Source organism: Neopsephotus bourkii, unplaced genomic scaffold (assembly GCF_033783945.1).
Source record: "Neopsephotus bourkii isolate Nb327-2 ecotype Australia unplaced genomic scaffold, CSIRO-AGI_Nbou_v1 NB_878, whole genome shotgun sequence".
NCBI classification, from domain to species: Eukaryota; Metazoa; Chordata; class Aves; order Psittaciformes; family Psittacidae; genus Neopsephotus; species Neopsephotus bourkii.
In genome coordinates, this window is record NW_026901372.1 from 48,530 (window position 1) to 73,592 (window position 25,063).

The 25,063-nt window shown below is 36.7% G+C and overlaps 1 protein-coding gene across 1 annotated transcript in view; it reads left to right on the forward strand.

The window, feature by feature from the left end:
* LOC133214221 (WW domain-containing oxidoreductase-like) overlaps positions 1-25,063 on the forward strand; it is a gene marked incomplete at its 5' end in the record, with an annotated part of 140,883 nt that overhangs the window by 19,417 nt on the left and 96,403 nt on the right. The gene's annotated exons all lie outside the window — the stretch shown is intronic.

Consider the following 25,063-nt stretch of genomic DNA (forward strand, 5'->3'; position numbering starts at 1 on the left):
TGACTGTTGCTTCATTGAGAGCTGCCTTCCTTTACCTTTGTATTCCTCATCCCTTATTCACTGACAAAGACGGGTATTCCCAAAAGGAAAGCAGGGAGAGCGAGTCTCCCCTGAATGTTTACAGCTATGAATCAGGGAAGTGGGAAGATTCATACCCCTGCAGAACTGATCTAGGCACAGCAATTTATTCAAGCCCAAACCAGGCCCTTTTTGCAGAAGACTTCACAAGTGACAAGGAGTTGTGTTGTAGCATAACTTACTGTCTGCTGAGCTGGGGATTCAGACCAATTAGCTTTATTTTAAAAAGAGCAGAGAAGAAATTGTTAAGGCAGAGGAATCCATCGTTAAGTAGCTTAATCTACCATATAAACTATAGAAGCTGAGCAAATCAGTGGTAGAACTTGCTTGTATACCTGCATAAAAAGTTTGCTTCTAATTTTCATTGTTATTTAGATAATGAAATTAATCTCATTTTTTACCATGTCAGTATAAGTGGAAACAACATTTATAGTGTTCAACACTCTGCTTACATGTCCAAAAAAGAACAGCTTCTTGAACAATATTGGATCTCCAGTAAGACTTGTGGAGCAAAATTAAAAACACTCTTGTGTGGTACACCGGTAATATGTCAGTCAGGGGAGTCTTCACACCTCTAACCTCCGCCTGCAGTCTGCAGGCTGTACATATGCAAAACCTATTTATGTCCATGATATTGGTAAGTGAGCATTCTGGCACCCTGGGACAAGTAATATCTTTCAACAGCATGTTTTTTTTTGACCAGGACCTTTAAAACCATGTCTCTGCTGTGTTAGGGATAGTTTGTAAAACAAATGCTTGAAGTTCTCCTGAGAATGAGTAAGTGAATGTATGCTATCAATGTCCCATAAAAAAGATCCAGCCTGTGGAACTTTATGAATTGTTAGTTTCATTTGCTCTGACATGGCTTCACAAAGGAACCTTTTGTGTTTGTTGCTCATAATAACCTCATCCTCTAAGGAACAAAATGAATCATGAAGTTAATTTTGGGTTCTTTAAAAAATTGATAGATTTTATTTTTTTTTCTCTAAATAGTAATCTGTTTATTTATAGGTGGTACATAAAAAAGAATGCAAAATATCAGCACTCAATATCAGCACACTCCAGTTCAAACCCAATCACTTCAGTCTTTCGTTTGTATTTCGCAGAGGTTATTTGAATGTTGTGCTGGAGGGTATGGAGGGTATGAGTGTAAGCATCAGGTTTATAGCTCATATTCTGATATGAACCGTTATGTTCCCCTGAACCTTACCAATATTTTCCTTGCCAGTAAAACTATAAGCGTGCCCCTTCCTGGGTAGGCAAACCCACTGAGCTGAAACTCTCAACATCATCAGTGTAAGAGTTTTTCTGTTCAAAGTTTTGTAGGGAACAAATGATATGCTGCTCCTCTTTGTTTTAGGGATTGCACTGTCACCAACCTGGAGCAGACTTTGTTGAGGATATTTTGGGGGCTTCCTGTCAGTATTGCTGTGGCATCTCACCTCAGGTTTTAGATGAGCGTTTTTGTCAGAGTACTCTGTGTGTGTCTTGTGTGTCTTAAGCTTAAAGCTTCAGTCCAAAGGTTGTGAACTGTATGTTCCTGTATTTTGCAAGGATGTCTGCATTGCACAATGCAGCATGATGCAGCAGCATTTAAAGTAGTTGAGTCTGAGCTGGGTCTGTAACTGGAATTAAGAGATCCGTGTCAAGGTTGCGTGGAGAGAGGTAAGGTTTATCAGCTCAGGCAAGGTGACTTGCAGATATGCCTGTGCCATTTTTGGTATCTGAGGCAGTAGCTTTAGATGCTGCAGCACTGTGGTACATGGAGACCCTAATCCTTCTGGAGGCAGTTTAAAGGTCTTTGCTACGTTTTGACCTGTAAAGACTCCTGGGGTCTGTGTAGATGCATGCATGTATATGCATATATGCGTACACACACACACACACACACACACACACACACACACACACAGAGTGCCGCTGCACATAACAGATTATAACTGGGACCTTTTTGTGTTATTGTAAAAACTGTTAATAAAAAAAAAAATCATCTTTAATTTGTATTTCATAAAGGTAGACTTACTAGATATTCTGTGAATGGTGGATAGCTTAAAGTTTCAGATCTTTTGGTAACTTTGAAGCTAGAGAATTAGAAAATACATTTATTTCCCTACTATTTATTTCCAGAACAATATAATTCTTACGTTATATCCTGGCTACAAGTTGCTACTTCACACATTTGAGTTAGTTGTCATCATTTTCTGTGGTACTTGTAAAATTATCTATTTAACCTTCGCTTACTAGAAATCATAGCTTTTAGTAGTTAATTTGTTTTGTTTCCAACAAGGAAGAAATATACATTGTGCATCCAAAATGAATTTTTTTAATGTAGTTGTTCAGTTCTTGAGTGTTGAAAAGCTGCACTTTGGTTGACGAGGATGTTGTATTTTCATCAGAAATGCATGTTGTTGTCTACTGTGAATCACCATCCTGGGGAGAGGTCATGAAGCCTCCGGCACGTGGCACTTGGGGTTATTTGGCATGACAGAATTTAGCTTAGAAAACACTGCTGGTAGTTGTTCGGTTTTAGCTGATTCCCTGAAGAGTTGAATAGTCTAATATCACACTCTTATTTACCTGTTTGCTGTTACTTGCTGTAAGTTTTGTGACTTAATGTCAGTAATCAGGACACTTTATGAAGTCTGGCTGTTTTAACTTAAAATATGATTTTTCTAAAGGAGCAAACATAGGGTTTATGTCTTTCTAGTGTGAGGCTTTTAGGAACTCAATTTTAGTTGTTTGTGTAAATGGTCATACCTTACTGCAGTAAATGCAACTCCACATTTTGCAAACGTTCTACGAGTGACTACAGCATAAAAATTGTGTCATGTTTATACAGGTAATAGTGAATTCTTGTGTGGAATCACAGGGAGCTGTCTCGTCAGCTTTTGAAACAGCAGAATATTTAAATCACTGATGCTTATTAAATAGAGCTGAAACTGGAAACTGAGACTATTCCTTTTTCCCACCCACCTTTTTTTAAGATCTAAAATCTACAAGGATTTGCTAGACAGAAATGGAGAACAAGTCTGTTTTTGTAGTAAGCAGTAGTTGCAAGTAAATTACCATTTTATTATTGTAGTAACTGTAGCTCTAATAATGTTCAAAGGGCTTCTCTTTTAGTTACCACTATATAGTTACTGAGTAAATTGGAGAAGCTTGTAGTATAATTAAATGTCAATTGAAACAAGTGGCCACTGTAAATAACAGTTTGGAAGAGAAGCTCTGAATGTTACTTCGTAGGCAGTGTATGTGCTTAGCTGGTTTGATCTAAGGGTTCATGGTTCTACTCCTCTTTCATTTTCTCAACTTCTTTTCTTTTTACCTCCTTCTTCTGTGCTTTTTTTGCTCTTCTTTTCTCCTTCTGTCTCTCTCTTCTCTCCTTAAAAGTTGTCTCTAGTGCAGTTTGACTAAGTTAAGTTAATGCTAAGTCATTCAGGACCCATCTGATTTGTTCTTACTTACACACACGATTAAAATTAAATACATTTATTGTAAGTTTGGAGCTTACACTGAGTGTGCTGTCTAGTGTCATCCCCTGGTGATTTTGTGAGTGTACAATGGCATATAAAATTAGGAGCAGAGTGCCATAATTGCACACTTGTGATAGCCTTACATAGAACCAAATATTTTTGTTGGCAGGTAATACAGCAGAAAGAATATCGTGTGTTAGAGTAGCAAGAGCTTAACAGATGTTTCAGTGAACTGAGTTTTCAGATCCTTTTACATTAAGAAATGGCTAGAGTTTGTAGAAGTTCTGAGACTATTGGGTTACATTTCCTGTTGCAGTGCAAAGCCAGCCATTGTGCTAGAGTTTTAGCAGATGTGTTACCCATTTCTAATGGCTTGGAATAAAACATTGGTTCTCATACTGAAATATACACTACATCTAGAAGAGCTCAACCTGTCGCCTTTAAACAGCCAGCTAGCTGCAGTAAGACCATTCTGGCCTTAATTTTGCGCTGTGTAAGAGACTGATACTTGAACTGCTCTTTGATCCTCCTCCCTTAAAGATAGTAGCTTTTCAGAATAGGATTTTGTATTTAAAGTATTTGCTATTGGGAATTATAAGGAACATTTTTAAGGGCCCCAAAGTCCTTTGCATATATTAGTCTTTCATAAAACAATGAATTGTCATTCTGGTATTATCTCAGGAGTGGTTTATGCAGTGTACATATATTGGAATCCTCATCTGGGTAGGAGGAAAACCCCTGTGCCTACAACTGCTTCACTGCTTTTACTTTTGCCACATGTTGGAAGTGTCTAAATTTACATTTCATGTGGTGATTTATGCTCACACGTAACATCAACTCAGAAACGGTATTCTGGCAAGAGATGAATCTGCATCAATAAGAATGGCTTTCCTTCTACCTGGTGATCACATCTGTTTGATAAAAGCTCAAAAGAGACCCTGCGGTCTCATCATCTCTTTCTCCCCTGTTCCTTGCTAAAGAAGCTGGAATAACCCTTAGAGCTGGGGATAGTATTCCCTCCTTGAGCAAACATTTTTTGCTGTCCAAAGATCTGTGTGGGCTGTGTTGAGTTGATGTTGGCTTCCATTACTGAATTCACAGTTCAGGCTGAATTCTGCCCTCAGCTGTGCATGTTCAGAGCAGTCATGAGGAGGGTGGGTATGTGTGCATTTCAGCATAGAATTTGGCCTCTATTTCATCCCTAAAACATTCCTGAAAATGCACTGGGGTTTCCTGAAAAGCAACAAACAGTTGCTTTGAAAAGAACCTCAGAGTTTAGATTTGATCAAAATGGCAGTTTCTGTTCTCGAATTGAGTATTGGGCAGTAAGTGAAAGAGGCTTGGAGACTGAAACAGGATTAACTATCTACTAGATATTAGCGCTTGTTGCAAAGTGTAGATATATCACATATACAATTCTCCTGTTTCATGGGTTAATGCCTAAAGTGTAAATGGTAAAGCGATGCTAAGCAACAGCTCTCTTTTTAACACACAGAACTGTCTCTCTAGTAGCATGGAAGGACATCTATTCTATTGAACCCTGACAATATATACTTCCTTGTGGAGTACTGTTTTTTAAAATTGATTTGGAAATTGGATAAAGGAAAGAAGGCATTTGTGGAAGAATATTTTTATTGGTTGTAACAGGATGGTAAAGAGATTCCTCCAAAATAGTTGTAAATCATTTTGGAAGAATGGGCCAATATTTCTTCTATTCACTTAGAATTTCTGTATCCTATTTAATAATGAAATAAAATATAATCTAGTTTATTATCAAACTTGCATTTAACTGATACATATTTTCCTGCTAAAATACATGTAGCATGAAATATGAGGGCAAATTAAATCTGTTCTCCATAACCTACACTACAGGAATGGAAAGTCTTTTTGAAAACCCATCCAGGTGCCAAAGACCACAGCTCAGGATCTCAGTGTGCAAGGCAGTGCTCAGTGGGGGCAATGGCCATGGTATTTGCTGTGTCCAATACAGCCCCATAGCTGTTTTGGGGGCAGCTCTGTTATGTCCTATAGTTTTGTGGAGGAAGTAAGGAATTTCCTTCTCTCCCCCTAGATCCCTGCGGCATTTCAGAATGTCCTGCCAAGTATGTGGGCTGCAAGGCAGGGAAACATTTGGTCCATAATGTTTTATATTACATGTAATTAAATTAGAATCTGAAATTAAAAATCATGTTTCACTGTTTTCCAGCCTGGAAAAACCTTCTTGGATTAGAAAGCTATATATACACCTTGTGGAATGTCTGCATACAGGTCTGAATTGCCCCAAAATGCTAATCTTTGTGCAACCTCACATCCAGCCGTGTCTGATACCTTATCGTCTCCTGCCTGAAACCTGAAGATTGACCTCATAGGTAGTTAACAGCAGAGAACATAATATTGCTTTCTGAAACTTGCAGAAAGTCAGTCTTGCATTCAGTTATTTTCATTTCTTGATCCAGATTTTTATACCATCTAGAAACAGAACTCTTTATTGAATAACAGGGGAGTATCAGATTCTTGGGTATAAGCTGCATTACAAATAAAATAGTGAGTGCTTAATGAAAAGTTTCAAAAGTAAATCCTTTTTATTTTTGCACTCTGGTATGATGCATCCATAAGTTCTTTTTTGTCTGAAAGTCCCAGACTTTCCTTCACTGGACTTCTTTCCCTGCATTCTTTTGTAGTCCTGAGTTCTTGCTTTCTTCCTACTCTTATTCTTCCTCTTTCACTCACCATCACTTGCAGAATTAAACATGGCTGAAGTGCTGTGGTGTCCCCGAGGTGTTTTGCAGCATTGATCTGCTCAGAATGTGTTTGAGAAACCATAAGGAAGGAATTTTCTGTTGTATTGCAACTGTTGAGGTCCTTGGGTGACAGGCAAGATGTTGCAGTCTGACAGAAGCAGCTGAACAGGAGACTTAGCTTTTATTTTGTCCCTTGACCTTCATTTTTTTTTATGTCATAACTATACTTACTATTAGGAATTTGCCCCATCCCTGTGGTAGTGTTGTTGAGATCTTTCTCATAGTGAAACATCATTTGTTTTATTTGCTGCAAAAACTATTTACTGCAATAACTAAAACAAGTAAGGGATTGATTTTCCATGGGCAAAGATGACTAAAATTTAGAGCTGTGGGTTTTAAGAGATTTTTTTAGGTGATTAGGTAGTGGGATTCAGTACTTTCAAAGTGCTTGAAAGTCTGAGGGTTTTTTTTATTTTTGTGATTGTGTTATTTTTGCTTGCTGCTGTACAGGTATTCTATTTTTCAAAACCAGGTATTACAAACAGATGTGAAAGTAGGATGAAAATTTAAATTTTGTGGGGGGAAAAAGGGTTCTCATGGGAATCTGTATTTTCACAGTGCTCTGAAAAACTATTTTCTTTTGTTTTTTCCCTTTTTTTTTAGGGAAGAAAATTGCTATTAGAGCACTAGATAATACTCTGGATTTATATGTATGACCTCTTGGCCTCCCTTCCTTCTGACTGATTACAAATATGTTCTTCTCTCTCAAAAGTAGTCTAAGCTATTTTGCCACATAGATCTAACGTTTAAACTCTGGCCATGGACAGGTTTGTGACACTTCTGCAAGCCAGACACAAAAAAGTATTTCGTGTGTGCTTTTCATAAATCTAATGTTTTTTGACAACCGTCTCTGAGAAAACAGCAAAACATTTATCATATAGCTCTGTTAAAAATAATAGATTGAGAAAGAGTATGTAAGGGGAAACACACAGTGAGGAACTTCCCTGAATGTATTACTCAGGTTGCATAAACTAAGAAGTAAATGTGTATGTTCATATTTTTTTTTCTACCCTTAGCTAGCAACAATAACCATAGCTGGGAATAATCTAGGTTAAAATTTAGTGTTTTCATGTATTAAACAGGCAATTGAACTTTAATCTCTTGAAGATCTTAAAAACTAAGCCAGATTGCCTCCGTTTTGTTGTTTGTTTTTTTTTTTCATGCATTTATTTAATGGCAATGCAAACATGTGGCTGTTAACTTGGGAACATGGCAGCTATGGTCTAAAATAGTTTTATGGTATGTGCCAACCTAGGTCTTCTTAATGTATATCTGAAGGTTGTAATACTTGCCTTTGCTACTGATCTTCTTTCACCCACTCTTAAACAGGCTTCAGATTATGCTAGTATATAGTTATATTGATAATTTTAAGAAGATCTGGTAAATAAAAGGTATTTTCATAGCATGATTCTGTACTTTTTGCCTAATAAGGGTTTAATCTTTGGTGACTTTGTTACCTAGGTAGCAATGAGAACTACTGGCTGAAATTACAGTTGAAGAACAAATGCAGCTGTGCCCAGAAGTCCTCCACTGCTTTTTGCTTTGTTGCAGAGCCCTCTGTGTGCCATCACAGCACCCCAGAGCTGTGTGGGTGCCTCTCACTGCAACCCAGAGCCCTGCGGTTACAGTACTGCAGATGAGACGACCCAACCCTGCTGATGACTCCACAGTTTCTCATTTGTGTGCCTGAGCAAGGTCACTTAGACAGTTTGTTGTAAATAACATGGTAACATCCAGAGCTCCTTAGTTACCAGATAGCACATAAATCACAAGATTATTCATTTTCTTTAATAACAAGAGAGTAATAGAGGTAACGTTTTTATGAATGAGATAGCTGTAGTCAAAAGCAAAGTCAGTGCACTGTAGTTCATTTATAATGATACAGTGATCTGTTGCTAAGATTCTAGAAAGATAGTTTCAAATATTCACAGTGATAAAACTTGAGGTTTTAGCAGTGAGTTTCTAATAACGTTTTATTAAAAAAAGGTAGTCTCTAAAACCTCTTTTTAAATACTGGTTTTCAACTTTTTGGACAGACATAGATAGTGTGCAGTGTAGCTAGAAAATAAATTAAGCACAGCCAAATGCAAGTTATACGTGGCACTTCAATTGAACCACATTTTCAGCTATTGAAATTATGGTGCTTTGAGAGATATGAAATGTGAAAAACAAATCCCATGATGGATAAGATGTGAGACAGCATATTTGGGTTCCATTTCAAACTGTTGCAATCTAACAAATCATAGAAGCTGTGAGAACACCTTAATGATGGATCGGTGGGAAGTTAGGAATAAATGGCTGTGAGAAGTAGTTGTGCTTCATTAGTGCACTTTTCACTTTCCCAATTATCTTCTTGTAAGTCAAGTTTCTTAGTGAGTTCGGAGTCCAAGAACTGAAACATTTTTGGCTATTTTTTTTTTTTTAATTTTAAATTCAAATCTGCAGTTTAATTCTTAACTGAAGAGGGATCAAATTCAAACTCTTCCTATATCACCAAACTCTGAACTCAGGTCTTCTTGTCCCTGTCATTTGACATGGTAAGTAGGCTGTAATTCATCTTTGATTTCATCATAGTTCTTTCTTTTGTTAATATATGCATATACATACTTGCTGGTACTAAGCCTTCTAGTTATCTCTTTAGGAATTAAAACTGATAATCCACAGATCTAAAGTTCAGCAAAAGCAATGTTTTTGGACAAAGTTTAGTTTTTGTTTGTTTGACCTCTAGAAGTTAAAATCCTATTTAAAATGGCAAATGGTTATGAAATGAGATTACATAATTGAACATTGTTACTGTCTATCATTTGTGAGCATAACTCACAGAGAAATATAAATTGTGGATTCTAGAACATGGTTTATCTTTCCTCACATTTTTTTGAAGTTGCTATTTATGAATGGTCAGATGTTCAGGAAACCCGAAACTTTTATTTAGAGGAGGTGAAGTACCAAATTGTTTAAAAAACGAATACAGTGTAGACCCTATTTTATGGAACTGTCATTTAAATGCTATTTCTTAATTGGTGGATGTAGTTACACTAATGTTTCCTAAGGACTCCTTGAATATCTGAGATGCTTTATCATAACACGGTCTTTTCATTTCTCTCTATGTTGTCTTTGAAGAGATGCCATACCACTTTAAACAGTTCACCAATCAGTTTCATATGATGGATCCTCTTTAATCATTCACATTCAGAGAAAGTCAAATATTCCTTAGGAAGCCAAAGTAATCTAACAGAATGTATAGTGTTTGTGCAGCTGGATATCTTATTTATTTGAAGTTCTCAGGGAAATCTCTCTGACTTTACGAAAAAGATGGAAGAGTAAACAGTAAGAGTGTTCAAGTAATCTGAGCTAGAAAGTCCCTTCTTTTAGAGGAAAATCATTAAAAAAATGTATTTGCAAGGTCCAAAAATAATACAGTATATCAAATGCAGAGAACTACATAATGTTTTTTCAGTATTCTCACTATTTTTAGGTATAAATGTGCATATGTACCTACCTATATAAATGAAAAATATAGTTTTTTTTTTAAATATATTTAATATTCCTGGATAGGCAAACACAATAAGAGTCTGTTTTCCTGAAAAAGTGATTCATCTGTTTGTTTTTCACATGTGACATACCATTCATCATCATGTTGGCATTCCCTGGCCTTGATAACTGCCTAACTGAATTAGTATTCCTAAAACTTCCTTCCAAGAAAGCTATTGAAAATGTACATGTATGTGTGGAAACTTCATATTTCTAGGCTTTTTCTAGTGGGAGGTATCCCACTGTGATACTAATAATGTTCCCAGTTCTTGTGAGTTCTTTATCTCAAAGTTTACTATATATAGGTATCTATTTTTTTTCCCCTGCGGAAAATGTGAGGGAATTTACTGGGTTGGATTTGTTGATTTGGAGGTGTTTTTTTTCTTTTTGGTGTTATGGATATGAGTGTGGTAATATATTTCTTTCTTGCTCTAAAGGCAAGACTCAAAACTGCAGGATGTTCCTTGGCCAGCTGGGAGCATTGGCTAGATTTCCATGTGGAGGGAAATAGGGCTGTGGTTGATGAGACTGTCTTAGGAAGTGTGTTTACTTTTTCCACTGGATATTCAATAGTATTTTGTAGTTTAGTAGCTTCCATTGTATATCAATGAGAGTTATTGAAAAACCTAGAGTTAGATACTGTTCAAATCCTGAGCTTCTTTCCACTGTACTAATATTTTTGCTGTTTCTGTGCCTAGGTAAGTGTAGGTAAGCATAGGTAAGAGTTTCTAAAGAAGGGGAAGATGGAGGGGAGATGTTCTAGAAAAATTAATGAAACCGAAAAGTTGACCTGAATGTTATGTAGGTTTTTTTGCCAGTACTGGTGTGAGATCATGTGCCCTTCTGCCTCTCCTCTTCCTTTTCTTAATCTAGTGTATTAGTCCTGTAGTTTCTCACCTTTCCCGAAAAAGGAAGAAAGCACAAATATGTGATTGTATGTTAAATACCTTGGAGGTAACGTCTTGAAGAATTGTTTTAAATATTTATCTAATTCAAGGATTATATTCAGAATAGAAGAGGAAGGTTTGGCAAAAAAGGAACTTGAATCCATTTGCCACTTGAAATATTAAAATGGTTCCATGTTTTGTTATGTGTTACATGATCTGAATTTGTATGATTTATTTGTGATAAAGTGGCAGAATGTACCCATTCTCTTGAGGGAGGAAAGTGAATATAATACTGAATTTATCATTCTTTGTTCAGTGTAAAAAAGCACAGCTGCACTGCTTACTAGTTTTGCAGTAATCTGAATGCAGATTTGTAATCAGAAAATTTCCAAATTTACTTAATTTTTACATTTTCCTTTGAGACTTAAAATACGTGAGTCATTTGGATTTTTTCAACCTCTTATTTCACTGTTTCTAGGAGGTTTTTAGATTTGTAACATCAATCCTTTTTTAGCAAGAAGGATGACAGTAAATATAAACGTCATAAGTCTATCCGTTATTTTGATGACATTTTTGCAGTTATTAAATATCACTATGGATATAGCACAGTCTGTGCATGCCAAAAAAAGAAAAAAAAATATGCAAGGTAGTTGAGGAATTTTATTAATTGTAAAAGCATCAGATTGAAATGAGATGAAGATAGCAATGTTGGATGATGCATCTTATATAAAGGGAATTAATTTTTGAGAAATAGAGAGAATTGTTTGTCTTGAGAAACAAGATCTACTTGTTTTTATATGCAGGATAGATCTGATAGTGCTCTGGATTTCTATCTGTTCTGGCAGTAGTATCTTATGATTTGACATTTCCAGAAATGGAGTTTTCATACATGTGCTGCTTCTGTGGGTGGTACTTTCAAATTTCATACATTTAAGATGGCTATTGCTGTTAATTCAGAATAGTGTAAAGTAAGCATAGGAGTTGAAACTTGCTGTGAGGTTATTTTTAATGTTTGATCACACCTCTTCTAATTTCTTTTGTTTCTAATAGATGACTATGGATATATAAATGGCTGGTGATACTCCTAACTGGTAAAGAAAGTATTTACTCAAGTGTAGAGTACCAGACTACACAGAAGGAACACATTTGAAAATCCTTGTGCTGAATTGGCACATTCTGACTGATGTCTGAATGCTATAACTATCATTATGCATAAAACATTGAAGAACATTTCAAATTTACAATCTAGAGCATAAGAACACTTGGAAATACTGGGATTAGAGGTTCGATTTAAATTCAACACTTCTGGAGGAAAGCAAATGTCACTCCTGTCTTCAAAAAGGGCAAGAAGGAGGACCCGGGTAACTATAGACCGGTTAGCCTCACCTCCATTCCTGGGAAAGTGATGGAACACCTTATCCTTGGTGCCATCTTAAGGCATGTCAAGGATAAGAGGGTTATGAGGGGCAGTCAACATGGCTTCACCAAGGGGAAGTCGTGCTTGACCAATCTTGTAGCCTTTTATGAGGAAATAACGCGGTGGATGGATGATGGTAGAGCGGTGGATGTGGTCTACCTCGACTTCAGCAAAGCGTTTGACACGGTCTCCCACAGCATCCTTGTGGCTAAATTGAGGAAGTGTGGTCTGGATGATCGGGTAGTGAGGTGGACTGTGAACTGGCTGAAGGAGAGAAGCCAGAGAGTTGTAGTCTATGGGGCGGAGTCTAGTTGGAGGCCTGTATCTAGTGGAGTGCCTCAAGGGTCGGTACTGGGACCAGTATTATTTAATATATTCATCAACGATTTAGATGAGGGAATTGAGTGTACTATCAGCAAGTTTGCTGATGACACTAAGCTGGGAGGGGTGGCCGACACGCCAGAAGGCTGTGCTGCCATCCAGAGGGACCTGGACAGGCTGGAGAGCTGGACGGGGAATAACTTGATGAAATATAACAAGGGAAAGTGTAGAGTCCTGCATCTGGGCAGGAACAACCCCAGGTTCCAGTATAGGCTGGGGAACGACCTGTTAGAGAGCAGTGTAGGGGAGAGGGACCTGGGGGTCCTGGTGGACGACAGGGTGACCATGAGCCGACACTGTGCTCTTGTGGCCAAGAAGGCCAATGGCATCCTGGGTTGTATTAGAAGGGGGGTGGTTAGTAGGTCGAGAGAGGTCCTCCTTCCCCTCTACTCTGCCCTGATGAGACCTCATCTGGAATATTGTGTCCAGTTCTGGGCCCCTCAGTTTAAGAAGGACAAGGACCTGCTGGAGAGAGTCCAGCGCAGGGCAACTAAGATGATTAAGGGAGTGGAGCATCTCCCTTATGAGGAAAGACTGAGGGAGCTGGGTCTCTATAGTTTGGAGAAGAGGAGATTAAGGGGTGACCTTATTAGTGTATATAAATATATAAAGGGGGAGTGTCACGAGGATGGAGCCAGGCTCTTCTCAGTGGCAAACAATGAAAGGACAAGGGGTAATGGGTACAAATTGGAGCACAAGAGGTTCCACTTAAACCTGAGAAGAAACTTCTTCTCAGTGAGGGTGACGGAACACTGGAACAGGCTGCCCAGGGAGGTTGTGGAATCTCCTTCTTTGGAGACATTCAAAACCCGTCTGGACACGTTCCTGTGTAACCTTATCTAGGTGTTCCTGCTCCGGCAGGGGGATTGGACTAGATGATCTTTTGAGGTCCCTTCCAATCTCTAACATACTGTGATACTGTGATACTGTGAATGCAGGTATTTTTCTTACAGCTACCTTGTCTGTCACTGTAATCTATTAATGACTTTAATTACTTTTTTTTCATTTTGCTACAAAATTGGAAAAATTCTCTTTCTTCTGAACAGGATTACTATTAAAATGTTGTCCTGAAATGTCAAACTTACATTATGATGAATGCTACCAGTACAAGAAAATTAATTTAGCACTTCAAATAAAACAACTGTCTTGGCAATTTTTTATGATAATGACTTTGTAACAGTGTCATTTAGAATCTGATTTCCTACTCATGTTGAATAGCTCATCCCATCTCAAATAGTGCTGTTGATATAATGGTGTTAATTATGGACCAGAGGCGTGATCTGCGAAGTGATACTAGATGTCTTGGTGCTCCCTGCCCATTACTGAAGAGACCACTTCCCACTGCAGGGCAGCATTGTTCCTATCTAGGAAAGCAATTTTCCTATTGCTGTTTCCCTAGGCAAAGGCCCTGTGTATCAGTACAGTTGAGCGGGTAGGCTTGGAGTCTTGAAGTGTTTTGGCATATGAAAAGTTCCTCCATATTTCCCCTTGTGGAGATCTGAAATACAGACTTAGAGATGGAATGAACTTCATGTATTTTCTTTAAGCTTTTATGTGTATGGTTATATTTGTAGTCTATTGTCCTCTGTTTTGGGAGATTTTTGTGAATTCTTCCCAAGCATATATTTTGAATGACTTCCTAACTAACTGCGTGTCAGTACTGAATGTCAAGAATAAGCAAATGAAAGCTTGTTCTATATTCGTCATTTGTTGTCAGGCACAGTTGGTTTGGCATTTCCACAAAATTCATTTGTTGCAGCAAATGCTGTAATAAGTTGCAACCATGGTTTTTCAAATTTCTCTGGATTGATCTGCTTAGGTGAGATAAATGAATTACCAATTTTCTTTGTTATCCACTAAGAAGATGAATTTACTTTTAAGGCTTCCTAGTGGCCTCTGTATTTTTTAAGTTGTAAAATGAGACTTGGCTTCTAAGTGTCGTATCAGAAGACAGAGGTGATACTGTCTTCCCATGGAAACAATCTGTAAAGCTGCTCCAGAATATAAATATGTGGACTTTTCAAGGCTGAAAGTAGAACTCTTTTGAACTGAGCTGTACTCTTTGCCAGTTCTCATGATCTTGACCATGTTCCTGTTACCTTGTGTGTGGCTTCTTATTTTGCTTTTTGTTAACTGATAACAAAAGACTCTTATTTTGCTTTTTGTTAACTGGTAACAACTGAAAATGGCAAAGTCGCTGGTATTAATGGTATGCTCACTTCCCACTTTACCAGGTAATGGTTGGCTAAAGGCTATTTTATCTACTTTATTATATTCATTCAAGTACAACCAAAAAGAACTGCCTAGCTTTTTTCTTGCTGAGTATTAGATGAGGTTTTTTAAAACCTTATACAGGTATTTAACCTAAAACCTTTATGCAAAACTGTAGGTAATTTTCTCAGCTATGACATGCCCAAAGAAAACACATGATGTAGATGAACAAAATACATGCTGTAGATAACCATGTGAGCATGATTTTCAGGAGGTAAGAATAAAATTAGAAAAAAGTTAAAAGAAAAGTTTCACTGTAAAACTTTAAAATAATTGTAACTATATGTTTTGGCCAAGTTAAGTAAAGAAAATATTGAGTAGTAAATCACAGAGTTTACAAAAAGAGCAAAATTTGAAGATGGTTACTTGTTGGGGTTTTTGGTTTTTTGTTTTTTTCTGATGATTGTTTATGGTCAAAATCCAAATTGTTCATGAATACCCACACAGAAAAAAAATATTCTGCTTGTGTTCACTGTGTGAAGAGTTAAAATGTTCACAATTTTTGTTTAGATGAAATAATGCTTTTATTTGAGATGATCAGATGTAATAGAATTAAGTGAAGAATTTGCTGTTTCTTCTGAATTTGCAGATAATGACCAGTTTTCCTAAACATTTATACTGCTGGACTTAACCCATGACAGTTATCAATACAAGTGTATTTTGAATGTATTCAGAGAAAAAATGTATTCTTTTTTCCTTACTGTCCTTTTTTAATTTTATCATGTAAATAACTGGAGTAATGATTCTCAAATTACTGCAATCAAGTCCTTAGATTTCAGGCTACAGGAATCTTTAGTCTCACAGGTGACTGTTTCCAGAATTTCCAGGTGTGGTCATAAATAGAGTGATGGAAGCTATTTTCCATTGCAGTGAACCTTAATGGGTCCCAACTAAATATGTTTACATATGCACTTACATTTCCCACCATGTTTTGTGAAACCCACAACATGACTTATAGTGACAGGTATGCATGTTTAATTCTTCCTTTTATCTACACACTTTTGAACTATGAATTATATCAATTCTTAAATCTTTGTTTGTCTTAGAGAAGATTTCATTTCTTTTTTTTTTTTTTTTTCCCTCTTGGTACACCGTATATGCACTAGCAAGTGCTAGCAGTTTCAGCTGCATTTAAGGAAATATTGTTGTAAGGCTTTTATGTGCTGTACTTCAATCAGCTAGTGCCAGCAGTATCCCAATAGAAAGACCCTCAACAGACCATTTTCAGCATTTTGCTGCAATTAAACTCCTCTGGTTTTAGCCCTCAGGCAATTTAGTACCTTTTTACATATGCACATTATGAACTTTTGACCAGGGCCTGGTAGTCATATATTAGATAGCAGCTTTTGAAAGCAGACTTAACAAGTTCCTCAGAGTATTACAGTCGGAGTCAGTTGTGGAAAAGGTAATTTAACCAACTTGCAGTGAGGCCATTCAGAATCTTACTGATGATCCTAAATATGTCTTTTTTTTTTCCTCTTGTTTCCTCTGGAAGCTGGTAGCAAGAGCTCTCAAAGAATGTGATTGATCTTTTATTCAGTAGCTAACGAGGGCTGTGATTCTATTAGTGCTCTACAAGGCAAGGGAACAGTGATTTAATGAAGTGTCTAGTGAGCTGGTCATAGATTTATCCTGTTGTCTCTAATTTGCAGTGCCGTTGTGAGTGTAAAAGAAACTGCACTCACACTGCCATTAGGCAGGTATTTCCTTAGTAAATTGTTGTAAGGTCAGGTGTAGTTATCTTGGAAAAGGCAATGCCTTACCTCCTCAATGTCTCAAGATGACAGCCGCTGTGCTGAGCACTCACTGAAGCGGAAACATGAAGATCAGAGGTCCGTCTCCAAGTCCCCCTTAGCTGATGCAGGAGCAGATGAACTGCCAAGTAGGACTAATAGAGTCATAATTGGCGATTAGAACTGGAAAGGTGCAATAATGTCTTAATACAAACTGGCTTATATTATAGTTAGTGTCAGTTGTTGTAAAGTTACATGGTAGCCTGAACCAGTTACACTTCTTTTTTTAATTTTCAAAAAATGAGGCAAGGCATCCTAATAGTTGCAGTGCAGCAAAAATATAAGAACATCAAAACTTGAGTTACTTTAAAGTGACATTAATGTTTTCAGTACATTTACTTTGGCATGTAACTTGTCAGTCTTACTTAGAAATAATGCCATAAAATTTGACATAGAACTGCAGGTAAAATAATCTTGTAAATATGCTTTTGTTTTCACTTAATTAGTGCTAAATAGTGGATTTTATTTCTGTCTGCTGAAGGTCACTGATTTTTTGTTCGGTTTGTCTTTGCTAACTTGACATGTTATTTTGATGATGCCTGTGATGTTGCAAATCTGGTTTGCACTGTGTTTTTCACAAACCTCTGAGTCCAAGTTAGTCAATGCAACCATTTTTAGGAAGAAGTTATCTTTGCATGAGTTTCTTGATAATTTAAGAAGGAAGTTATGGTACCTGTTGCCAGGAAGTTCAGTGCTACCATTTCAATCAGAATGCTATATTAAAAAATAAGGAAGCAGATCTGATATGTGTAGATTTTTCCTGGTGGATTGGTGTAGAACTGCCAATAAATGAATGAATCATCTGGAGATTTCTATGGTAGCTGCAGAATTTCCACGTGCAAAAGTGGTCAGAGCTGTCATTCAAAGGGGAGGAAATCAGAGAAGATATTCTGGGAGCATTAGTCCAGATTTGTTACTGTGTAAGTCACAAGCCTAACTGGGAACTCAGCCTCATGTTCCAGGCTCTGTGCGTACGGATAAAGAGTTTCAGATGCAAATGCATCAAAACTGTTTTAAGGGAAACTGCTAAGATCTCCGATGCAGCAGATGAAACTTGCACCATGTCAAACGTTAATAGCAAGAGACAGGATCATGATAGCTTGTATCCTCATATAATTATAGCACATGCATCACTGAATAGGTGCCATGTGCTCAGATGGATGATTTTGTTTTTGCAAAATAAAAATATTTTCAGTTGGATGAGCCCTTGAACCCCTGTGAACTTGACACCCTCTGGGATGTCATCTGGGATCTCTGTTGAATATACAGATGCAATTAGTCTAGAAAAAGAGTTATTGGGCTTTTAAATGAACAGCAAGAGGATTTAAAACAGTAAGCCAAACTTTCTAATTTCCTAATATTGACACTTGTGTCTCTCACAATCTTATTATAGTATTATTCTCTGCTGATCTACCATTTCATCAAAAAGTCTACAATGGAACTAAAAATCTAAGCCTTTTAGCCCATAGATCATTGCACTTGGTAAATGGCTTATTGTAGATTAGATAATGTGGTTCATAGCACATCCAAATCAATAAAAGGCTAGTCCGAATGTAGTAAAGTGCTCTCAGTCTTATTCTTTTTATTAAGTATATCTGCCATGAGCAAAGTGAAAATTTTAAGGTTTTTTGCTTAACTTGGTGTGAGAAAAAGAAATTACTTAAATTTCTACATGGTTATTTCCATTCTTAGAGAAGATCTGTCCCATAGAATTTAGTTTTATTTAAATAAAAATGAAATATGTTGTATGAAAAATGATAAAATTTTTATATCAGCAAAATTTAGAGCCCAGTGGTTAGGTGTTCCCATTCATATCCCACTGTAGAAATGAATGACCAGGATCTCACACCTGTCAGATATTCAGTGGTCTCTCTGAAATAAATACTTCTATTTTACAAAAATCATCAGCACAAATTGGCAACTTCGGCAACAAACGGAGATGAAGAATGCTTTCATTTGGGAAAGTTGTGAAAGAAATATTTTGAAGACAGAATGTGTGATAAGATACCCCAAAAGCAGTGGCCTTTTAATCTAGGTCAGTCAGTCCCAGGATTCACGTTTAATCCTACAAACACTATATGTTTAAGTTAAAAGTTGATCTGTGAAATGAGAGAAACTAAGGCAATAATGCCACTTAATTGGTTAACAGATTTCTAGGTTAACTGTGCATAGCAGAGGAAAGGGACGGTTGCTGCTCTGGCAGAGATGGCTTTCATCTGTCCCTCACAATTGGTAAGGTATCTTTGCAAGCACACATCAAGAGCAGTGCTGTTGTAGAGATGGCTGTATGGCATGTTAAAATGTCTGCTCAGCCTTCTCTATACTGTCCATATTAAGTTTTCTCTCAGAAATTATGTGACACATGTAAAAAGTGAATTAGTAGGTTGCTACAACACTCTGAAATGGAGGGTATGGTTCTCCTTTCTGTCTTGCCCTGTGGATGGTCCCCTGTTCCTGAAGGTGTGTGAATACCGAAAGGATGAACTTGTTTACACAAAAGAAATTTAGCAGGCGTATATGTCAAGTGTGGACAGGTATGGAAAGAGTTCACCCTTTCTTGCTCAGGTTATACTTGATACCTGGAAGAAATTGGTGGCACAATGGTAGCTAATGGCTGCTTCTGCCTTTAAGCTTTCCACATGCTTTCATTCACTGCATTTTTGTATTTTCCTGGTTATGTCCATGGCCCATGCTGCTGAGGGAAGGATAAGCAGAAGTTAAAAAATATAAAAATGCCAAGTTGCTGAACCTGGTCAAGAGCTTGTCACAGGTTTGCTAAATGAGGCTTAAAAGCTGTATCTAGTGAATAACTGGAATTTCTTACAAACAGTAAAATCAGATTAATTGTAACTGGCTGTAGAGAGATGCTCTTAACTTACCATTCTTTGACCATGTTATTGACCACTGTATGTTCGTCCCTGTTGTTAATAATTTATTCTTTGAAAAATCTATGTGCATTATAGTCTTTGATCTCACAAATTTCAAACCTGAAGATGCTGTTTTTTTTTCTCCTTTTAATTTTTCTTTTATTCGGAAGAATTTTTGAAAAAGAACAGAAATAATTTTAAAGCTTTTTTCTGTTTATTTTGGTGGGAGAACTTCCAGATGACACCAGTCCTTGGTAATGAGAATTGTACATTAATACAGTAAGAATATATATGAACAAAAAAAAAAATCAAGGCAAGCTTACTACACTTTGCAGAAGACTATTTCTTGAAAACAAGACTTAATGCATCTAGTAGATTAAAACAGAAATTAAAGACTTTAGAGTAAGAAGAGATCAAAGGCTGTCTTTTCGTTGTTCTTTTTATTGTTTATTGACTTCAAAAAGACTTTTTAGTTTAAGCTGACTTTAATGTCTTCTTGAATGCTCTTTTGTAAAGTGACTTTGAAAACTCACGGATAATGTCTTCATTAAGTGGGAAAAAATCTTGGTAAAAATATAACTGTAACTTTGCTTTCATTGTAATAGAAAGAGATAACACTGTGCTTAATTAAGGTCTGTTTTCTCTCTGTTTTGAATTTTACGACCACTTTTTCATTGAAATTAGTGCTGATAAAAGCTTGAAATAGACATTGCTAAACTGAAACTCTGGTTTTCCAGAGTAGTATTCCAATGTGAGTTCTTTCTCTGTATTTATTAGTCAGTTAATCAGGATGTTGTTTTGTTGATACTAGCTATTTTAGGAAACAAAAATCAAAATCCAAAAGCATATTCATTGTATGAATTATGAAATAAAGCATAAACTTTTTGTATTTTTGGGAATGTTATTTAAAGACTTTCTTCTCTTATTCTGTTCCCAAATGACTAACTGCTTTTCTCACCAATCCTTGATGACTTGATGTCTCTGGATTATTTCAATAATAGTAATTAATAATGGCAATATAGATCTTAATGGTATGGAGATAACTGATAGATTCAGAAAGCTATGCTGAATAATTAAGACAAGGTCCTTGGCGCAGATTTCTCTGGGAAATAGTGTGCACTTTCCCCAGTATTTTGAGGTTGAAAAGTGAACTTGAGGAATAGGACTATGGTGACCTTCCCCCTCCCCGTAGTACATCTTTTGCACATGGTTCTATGAAACTCAGTTCTAAATGCAAAAGGAATTTTAATTGGTTTCATGAAGTGCATTCCATTTTTTTCTCAGAAGCTGTATGCATGGCAAACTAAATGATTCCCAACAGTAGAAGCACATTCTGTAAAGTGGATGAGTTAATTGCCTTCCTTTGGTTAATTTCTTGCTAGTATTGATTGAAATACATCCTCAGTTTTGTTGGCTCCCTGCTTTTCTGTAATTATGGCATAATCTTAGTTTTAGCAATTTCTGGCATAGTTTTATACTGGACATCAATTGTTTGTTACTCTGGGGATGGTAGATATTGGGCATGCTGGTAACTTTATGATGCACCCCTTTCCATTCTGTGTATTTCTGACAGGACGGCATCTGCAAATATCAGGCAATCTGTTTGGCTTCTACTGAGGATCAAAAGATTCTGACTCAGGCTGCAGAAGTTGTTTGCAAGACCTTTTTATGTATTTAAAAAACCTCAACAATTCCTTTAATGTGATAGCTTGAGTTTCCAGAGTTGTTTTTTTTTTTTTTTTCATGAGAAATATGTATTGAAAGTTTTCCGTAACTGCATAACCTTGCTTCAGCTTTAAAGGAGATTGTCTGTCTTCAAAAGGAAAAGCAACACTACACTTGTTTACCCCTTGCTTTCACTCATGGCTAAGGACAGAACAGGAAAACTGTTCTAGGCTAGATTTATTTTTACTGTCTTCCAGCTATGATACACATATTACAAATCTTATGTCCAGTGCAAAATGTGAGACACCAAAAAGGATGTCTTCTTCAATGCAGGTGGATCAAAAGGCCATCTTTTATATTAAGTTTGTGACAAATGTGTCTCATTTATGTGTTGGTTTGTCATTTTCATTTACTTCATTTTAGTGTGGGCAACTACATTTTGGGTTTGGCAATTCAGGATACAACAGTTCCATTTTGGAGACAATCTTGTTAGTTTTCATATTCATAAATGCAAACAAATTATTGCAGTATAAATATTTTATGGCACAAATGCTTAACTATTTTTACAATTGTAATCTTTGTGGGTGGTTTAAAGGCTCAATTACCACTGAAATGGAGGAAATAAATGTCCTTGAGGATTTGCATTAGGATCATATGGCATTGTGGGTCTCAGCTCATTGTTAATAATTCTTACATCTGTGCAGTGTACAACAGCAAATGAGGCTGTGCAGCTTTTTCTGATACAGTATTACTTCTGGTACCCTTGTTGAAACATCTGAGTTCTGTCATAGAAAATGGCAGAAAAGTAAGTCAGAACAAAGAAAATAACGAATTAGCTGGTAAAATTGATATATAATGTGTACTCCTACTTCCTAGATTGAGTAGTTAATGTGAAGACTGTTGAAATGTTCATGTTTATTACGAGTATGGCTGATGCCGTTTGGGTTGCATTGCACATTTGCCCTATGGGCATGTAAGGGGCTAAGATTCTACCAAATGAAAAAGAAGCCAAAACTACAAGGAGAAAGAAAGAAACAATAAGTAATGTGGCCAAATTCAAACCTTTTTCTTGTAATTATTTTTGCGTTTATGTTGAATTAGGAAATAAGATAGGGTGATCCTACAATGTGAGTATTGTGGTTGCTTGGCATTTTGTAGATGTGAATCTTCTTGCACTAGGAAATAAGTCACTCAGGGTCCACAGGGCTCAATCCCTTGGAATTAGATAACCTACGTCTGTGCTCACTGTTTGTGAGCAAAAGGTGCCAAAATTTGCTCCCTGTTCTGTGCTACTACTGACATGCATGAGAGCAGAGTTTGGCTCAATGGTTTGTTTGCATATTTGAATGCCTCAGTGTATTATTAACCAACCCAGACCTCGTTTCCTGCCTTATCCATACAGAAAAGCCACTATAGTAGCAATGTAAAAAGTGAATTAAAGGGATGATGCACAGCATCTTCAGAAAATGAGGCCAGCAGAATTTGAACATTTCAAGAATTACGTAATGGTTATATTATGTCAGATAATAGATACCTCATAACAATGATTCCCAGCCTTCTTTGTGCGTATACTGCCTCTGATTATAATCCTAATTTCTATTATTTGCTTTCCAGCAGCCATAAAGCCCATCCTGCAAACCAGTGCAATCAATAAAATATTTAACAAATACACCATTATATATTAGAGCTATTTGAAAAAGAGATATTACTGCTAGTATTGCCTTCTCCAAAAGCACTTCAGCTTTCTATTTTTATGAGGTCTAGCTCCTTGTTACCTATTATGTGTAGTAACAGGGGTCTGGTGGGACATCTTTAGAGGAGAAGGTTCAGAAGTCACAGAGTTCAGGCCATGTAAATTTCTTTTGGGCCTGTAGCACAACCCAGATTACGCTTATGAGCCAGAGCTTAGTGAGGCTATGCTCAGAATCTGAAGCTGCCTTTTAGTTGGTTTTCTAGACAAACTCTTTCCTAAAATGAATAGTAGTGTCATCAAGGGAACACCGAAGATGTGTCTGTAGAAGACCAGCTCTAGTTTTGTTTGCCTGGTTTGGACATCTTGTAGTAATTCCACATACTCCTTTTTGCTTGGTTGATTCTTTCTTTCTACAGCATTCTCTTCCAACTAACATCGTTGTTGTATTCAAGTCCTAAACTGTTAGAAGCATCCTGCCTTTTCCCTAATTTACAGCCAAACAATTCACATCACCTCAGATTTCTCACTACATTCAGTACTTACAGTAAATGTTCATTCTTTTAGTTTCTGGAGTTCTAATGAAGTTTGCTTCTTTTCTTTCTTTCTTTCTTTCTTTCTTTCTTTCTTTCTTTCTTTCTTTCGTTCTTTCGTTCTTTCGTTCTTTCGTTCTTTCGTTCTTTCTTTCTTTCTTTCGTTCTTTCTTTCGTTCTTTCTTTCGTTCTTTCTTTCGTTCTTTCTTTCGTTCTTTCTTTCTTCCTCCCTCCCTCCCTCCCTCCCTCCCTCCCTCCCTCCCTCCCTTCCTTCCTTCCTTCCTTCCTTCCTTCCTTCCTTCCTTCTTTTTCTTTCTTTCTTTCTTGAAAATAGAAGTTATAATCATGTTGAGAGGACTTCCAAGATGGCAACATCTTTCTTTAAACAGGAGATAGTATCCAGCTGCTATGCCATAGGAGGGTGCTGCTGAGGCAAAGCTGGCTTCCTGCTGCTGGTACTGCAGCTTCTTAATTTTATGGTGTAACTGTTACTTACCCTAAGTAAGAAAGTGTGCTAACATTTCCTCAGTCATGTGTGCCATGCATGACAGCGCACATAGCTGCTTTCACAACCTATTCTCCCTGGGGATATCCATTTTAATGCTGTGTCCATTTACATCACTGTTGTATTAATTACATTTAATGTAGTTTTGAGCTAAGGTAGCACAGCCTTATTTCAGAGAACACAGAGTGTGTGTGTTCTAATGAGGCTTGAGTACAATTGATCTATGACTTGGATATAAGGGATTCTTAAGGGAGTTTGCTGATTTATGTGGAAGACGGATGTCTGTGGCCATTAGGAAACATCAGTTTTTATTACCTATCAATCTCATGGAAAACCTATGGCAGCAAAATCTCCTGTAATAGTTATCTAATCTGTTAAATTAGAAATTAATGAAATGAAAACATTACAGAGGAGGAATACACACTTTTGAGAGTGGGCACTATGAGAAGAGCAATAAAGTATTTGGAAGCATATACAACAGCAGTCTGAAGACAACAAAAGGATAGATAAGTACACACAATTGCTGTCTTAATTCATTTTTTGCTTTTAGTATGCTCATGGGTTTTAAATTGGAAAAACCTATGTGGATGTATGGGTTAGCAAATTACTAGAGCAATAGAGCACATAAGAGTAATTCCAAACTAAATAAAGAAAAGAAACAAAAAGAAAAACCAAAAAGAACACACCATTTAGAATATCATACACTCATTTTTAGAATGGTTTTAGAATTTAATACAGTTGAAGTTTAATTTTGATAAACTAAATATTTTCGGATTTGTAAAGTTCAAATGTGGCACTTATTCAAATAAGCAAGACCAAAAATTAGACGAAAAACTTGTAAACTACATGTAGCTGTGATTGTTATTCTTCAGGAAAAAGACACAGCTGCATTTGGAAACTGTGAATCTTTACAATGTAAAGAGACCAGTAACTGAAATATTTTGGAAGGGAAAAAAAAAAAAGGGGACAATATGTCTGCTATCAGATCATTTCTAGGCATGTAATTTCAGTGTGTTCTGTGTGCTCATTTTTCCTCACAGCTACTGTATGCAGTGGGATATAAATCAGAGGGGATTTTCAAAAACCTAGGTTGCATTTATCTATACATAAAAAAGAAAATACTATTGAGGTGACCGTGTGTGTCAGCACATCGCTTTATTTCCACACCACC